This window comes from Gossypium raimondii, chromosome 6 (assembly GCF_025698545.1).
Source record: "Gossypium raimondii isolate GPD5lz chromosome 6, ASM2569854v1, whole genome shotgun sequence".
NCBI classification, from domain to species: domain Eukaryota; kingdom Viridiplantae; phylum Streptophyta; class Magnoliopsida; order Malvales; family Malvaceae; genus Gossypium; species Gossypium raimondii.
In genome coordinates this window covers 31679680-31685525 of record NC_068570.1, presented here as the reverse complement: position 1 = coordinate 31685525, position 5846 = coordinate 31679680, and the positions used below count along the sequence as shown (strand labels likewise).

Here is a 5846-nt window from a genome sequence, read left to right as displayed (position 1 = left end):
GTAAAAGCTTACTATATTATAATCCATAAATATCTTCATCCGTATCCTGGCGGACACATTGACTGTGAGTACTAGTACTAGGGATGTTTTCGTTTAAGTTTTGTTATGGAAATGGCAAAGTTTGTGTTCTGTCGTCAATGCCATCTCTACTTCCACTGCCCATGTCAAACAAGTCCCTAGGGATGTTACGGAGTACAACGTACCAACCCTCATCAATTGGATCTTTTGAGTAAAAAACTTGTTTGACTTGAGAAAAAAATACGTACGGCTCATCAATCAATTGTTGTCCTGTATGAATCAATCGAGTGAAGTTCACCATTGTGAAACCAAATTGATCTTGCTTAATTCCACGACCAGTATTAACATCGACCCAATCACCTCGAAATAAGACAACTTTCCTTTTTCCATAGTAATCCAACTCAATTATATCAGTAAGAAGTCCGAAATATTCTACATTTCCCTTGACAGGATTGTTGTCCCTAGCACTAGCATAACTAGTAATTGAGGAATTAACAACTATTCCACAATTTTGCGTTCTCCTCAATCTCTCGCGATATTTTGTATGAAATCTGAATCCGTTTATGAGGAACACACTATATCTTTTAACCACCCGATTTGGACCTTGAGAAAGCCATTTAACTTTGTCGGTCACGTTCGTCCCACTCCAAACCTATTGTATGAAAAGTCAACTGAGTAATTAAAAATGTTATGAGACAAGATTATAATTATATGTCGATGAAAGCTACAATTGCATACCGTTTTGGTTAACCATTCATGGAAAGATTCTGTGAACAACTTATTGATGTCTCGAAGTTGTGTTCTTCGGGAGCGCGAACGAGATCTCAGTATTTGTTTGTACTCACTATGTAAAAAATATGTTCAGCTTGTTAGAAGATAAACAATTTTTAATTGATGAATATTTATCAAATTTCTAGAACTTACTTGCGTAAAGGTTCCATTGATTCGTGGTGAAACAGAACATACACATGTGCTTGTACCCACAAAAAACCATCTAATTCTGTAATTTCCACTTTGCCGATTGGTTCTCCAAAACTTTGGAACAAATAAGTATCAGCCAAGTTATGATCCGTGAGTCCAGCATTTCTATTTGGTCTGCTCAACCTTGTTTCGACATCATCCAAATATCGCGAACAGAAGGTCATACATTCCTTTGCTAAGTAGGCTTCAGTAATCGATCCTTCTGGATAACGCTTGTTGCGGCAGTAAGACTTTAATTTGGATAGGAACCTAAACACGATATGCAACATTATGAAAAGTTGTACTTAGGGTTTACGGAAGCAGAGTTTTTAAAATATATTAACACCTTTCTATGGGATACATCCATCGGTAGAAAACGGGTCTGCCAAGAATTGCTTCTCCCGAGAGATGGATTATCAAGTGAACCATAATAGTGAAGAAGGAAGGTGGAAAGATTTTCTCCATGTTGCATAAAGTCAATGCGGTTCTATCCTGTACCTTCTGAAGTTCTTGAACATCCAAAACTTTGCCACAAATGGCTTTCATTATATTGGATAGTTCAATTATACAAGACGTCACCTTCTTCGACATACAACATCGTAGAGCAACTGGCAGTAAATCTTGCATCAAGATGTGATAGTCATGTGATTTTAGCGAATACAGTCTTCGATCTTTAACACTAACACATCGAGATATATTTGATGCATATGCATCTGGAACCTTTATATCCTTCAATACCATACAGAACACTTCTTTCTCTGTCCTCGACATCGAAAAAATAGAAGGCGGCAACCGATATTTCCCATTAGGAAGTGGATTCGGATGGATCAGGTCGAATTCCCATTTGGACTAAATCAAGTTGACTCTGAAGATTGTCTTTTGATTTTCCATCTACATTCAAAATTGTACCCACAATGTTCTCGCAGACATTTTTCTCAATGTGCATAACATCAAGATTGTGTCGTAAAAGTTGATGCTCCCAATAAGGCAACTCAAAAAAAATACTTCTTTTTTTCCACAAGTCCGCCTCATTGGGATCATCCTCTTCATCGGAGTCATCATCAGCTTCATCATTTGATCTTCTATTTATTTGCGTGTTTGCCGGGTGGTTCATCTTTCCTTAACTGAAATTTATATCTTTCAACATGAACAAGATATCAGATCCACTTGTCTGCGAAGGAGCTTTTCTGAACTCTTCGGTACCGTCAAATACTGAACTCTGAAATCTAAATCTATGATTTTCCGGTAACCACCGACGATGCCCCATGTAAGAGAACTTTTTCCCATTGTATAACCATTGCGAACATGTTTGTGCAGCACAACAAGGACACGCATAACGACCCTTTGTACTCCAACCGAATAAATTGGCATAAGCGGGGAAGTCATTAATGGTCCACATCAAAGCTGCACATAAATTAAAGTTCTCCTTTCTCAGCACATCGTATGTCTCGACACCAGCCCATAATTGTTTTAACTCTTCAATAAGTGGATGTAAATAAACGTCGATATCATTCCCGGGCCCTTTCTCTCTAGGGATAATCATAGATAAGATAAGGGAAGATTGCTTCATGCAAATCCACGGAGGCAGATTGTAAGGAACAAGCACTACTGGCCAAGTACTGTACGCAGTGTTCATGATCTTGTAAGGATTAAATCCATCAGATGCTAGGCCAAGCCTCACACTCCTAGGATCGCTTGCAAAGGTTGGAAATTTATTGTCAAATGATTTCCAAGCTAAAGAATCTGCTGGATGCCTTAATAATCCATCATCGGTTCGTCCATCATGGTACCATGTCATTGACTCCGCTGTCTTCGACGACATGAAAAGCCTTTGAAGCCTTGGTATCAGCGGAAAATACCGTAAAATCTTGACCGGCTTCTTTCTTGGTTGTGCATCATTTTCATCGTCGTTCCCATCTTCTGTGTTTCTATTTATCCAACGGGATTCGTCGCATACATGACAGCACTGTTGGTTTCTCCGATCGCCCCAATACAACATGCAGTCATTCGGGCAACTATGGATTTTGTTGTACCCAGACCTAAGTCTTTTATCATTTTCTTCATATCTTTGCATGACTGAGGGATTTTTGCAAACGGAAACATTTCTCTCAAAAACTCTAGCAATATTGTCAAAGAGTTCCCGGTCCACCCTCCCAAACATTTTAACTAGAAAAGACGAACGCAGAAAGCCATTTTGGAGAATTTTGATCCCTCATATAGTTCTTCATTCATCTCATTAAGTAGCGCATAGAACTTCGCCGCTTCTCCATTCGGCTCTTCATGAGGTACACTTGTTCTCCGTTCGGTAAAAGCATTTGCACCAACATTACAATCATCAGATGCCACAAAGTCAGCTGGGAACGACTGAAAACCATGACTGTGCATATTAAATGCTTCCCGCAACATACCTTCCATGTCATCCCCTCCAACGGACTGATGGTAAGCAGGACCAGGATAAGATACGTAGATCATTGAAGAAGAAGTACTAGGCGGGCATTCTCCATGGAAAAACCATTTTTTTAACCCCGAACAAACCCATCAACAACTAGATGCTCGTATACAACTGCACAATAATGCCAGTTTATGTTGACACACTTGTTATAGGGGCAAAGAATCATGTTCTCTTGGCTTGCATATTGAAATGAAAATTTCAAAAAAGTTTGTACTCCATTTCTATATTCGTTGCTTACCCTTGACAAATTCATCCAAGACTGGTCCATTTCTTAATTCTTGCAAGTCTGATTTTCAGCAAAAATTACAAGGGTAAGTTGTTAACTTCATTGGTATTATTTCACTATGTAAGTTATCATATGAAATATATTTATGTTATTATGTCGTATTATGTAAGTTATGTATTATATAAGTTATGTATTAATAAGTTATGTAAGTTATGTATTATTTTAAAATATATATATTAATAAGTTACGTCAGTATTATATAAGTTATGTATTAAAATGTTATGTATTAATAAGTTATGTAAGTTATGTATCATTTTAAAATATATATATATTAATAAGTTATGTAATGTATGTATTATAAATGGGTAATTCACGACATTCAATCAATTAATCGATGACTTTATTGTATTTAAAAGATAATTAAACACATACATTAAAGTATGCAAGTCACATCTAACGGCGATAATTTATTAAATTAGAAGTAAAATTGATAATTCATTGTCATAAAATCGTAAACCCATAAATAATTCACATTAAACCGAATAAACTAATCGATCAATTTGTGTAATTGCTTTTGCTTGGGTACATAATACGGGAGAAAATAAAATTATGATTTAGAATTATTAAATTATGTAATAGGTGCAAAATTACGCGTAAATTGGGATACAAATATATAACGCAAAAATTGGTCATGTAAAACCGATACCACATGTTTAAAAACAAAAATATTAATCAAAACCCATTTGAAAACTCGAAAATCATAAGTAAACTATAAAAGCAAACATATAACCAAATACGAAATTTAAACATTTGGAGGTGTTTTTTTTAATAAAACAATCTATGGAAATATATGAATAAATACCTCAAATTTTCCAAATATCAGAGCAGACGGCTGCCAAACAAAAAACACAACTAAATTAGTACCCAAAAAACACCAAACCAGAATTTTAATAAAAGGAAAAAGTAGAAATGAAAACAAATTGGTGGTGGAAAAAGAAAAGACTAATACTAATGATTTGTGTTGTTTTAACTGATTATGTTCCATCTTAGCTTATGTATGATGATGTATTCAAAAAGTTTATTACGCCAGAAGTAATATGTGTATGCAAGCTTTTTCGATTAAATTGAAGACTAATTATAAAGCTTTTGGTTGACATATTTAACATAGCTGTGTTTTCTAGGGGTATATTCATAGTCTTTACACCGCATATTAAAGATGCATACTTTAATTACAGTGGTAAGCATCAAAAATTCATCACTCTTGGACAAACATAAAGAATTAATATAAAATAATTAGTAATTAAGATTATAGTCAATCAAATTTAAGCTAATAATTAGAGAAGAATATATATTGTATCTTTTAGAAGTTACATGTACGGTCATAAGTATTACACTTACGAATAAATCATTAAAAAAACAAATAATGTTATTTTCTTAATAAAAACTTCAGATTTAATTTGGATTTGAGAAATAAATTAGATAATCAACATAAAGTAATCATTAAAATTTTTATAACTTTTACAAGTATAAACATGTATCCGATAATAGATAAAAGTCAAAATGGTGGGATTGAGACAAATATTCCACATAGAAATTGTTAATAATAAAACTTGAATACGATAATGCCAGTTCAAGGTCTTTACCTTTGTCAACTAAACCAATGCATTTGATTTTAGCAATGTATGTATTATAAAATATTGTATAAAACAACATTCAGACGAACACAGAAAGCAAACAGAGCAGTGCAAATTAAAACAGTAGCAATGAAAAATACTTGTAACAGCAAAATATTATGAATTAATAAATTATACCCTAAACTACACATCAAAATAAATTCACTAAAAGACGAGAGCAGATGACTCCACCGACAAAGAAGTGAAATCTACACATTTAGTCCAAACCCTTAACGAAGAAACGCAACGAGAAAATAGAAAAGGAAGCAATGAAATAAAATCACCCGACAGTAGCAATGAAGCAATGGAATGAAATGCCAATTTATGAGTTCTGCACCTACTGAACGATGCAGAAAACAGAAAAGGAAGCAATGATTTCCAAGGAATGAAACCCTAAACACAAACAAAATAAAATCAGTTCCTAACCAATGAAACCATTCACAAAATAAATTCACAGTCCAAGCATTACATTACCTTCAGGACGATGAACAAAAATTGAAGAGGAAGACCGAAACCC

At 34.5% G+C, this 5846-nt stretch overlaps 1 long non-coding RNA gene across 1 annotated transcript; it reads right to left on the bottom strand.

Annotated features, from left to right (window-relative positions):
• Window positions 1–4330: 4330 nt before the first annotated feature.
• LOC128041658 (uncharacterized) lies at window positions 4331–5846 on the bottom strand. Its single transcript, XR_008196601.1, has 3 exons — window positions 5804–5846; window positions 5667–5722; window positions 4331–4548 (listed from the first exon to the last, which is right to left on the bottom strand). It is a non-coding gene; the product is annotated as an uncharacterized LOC128041658 (long non-coding RNA).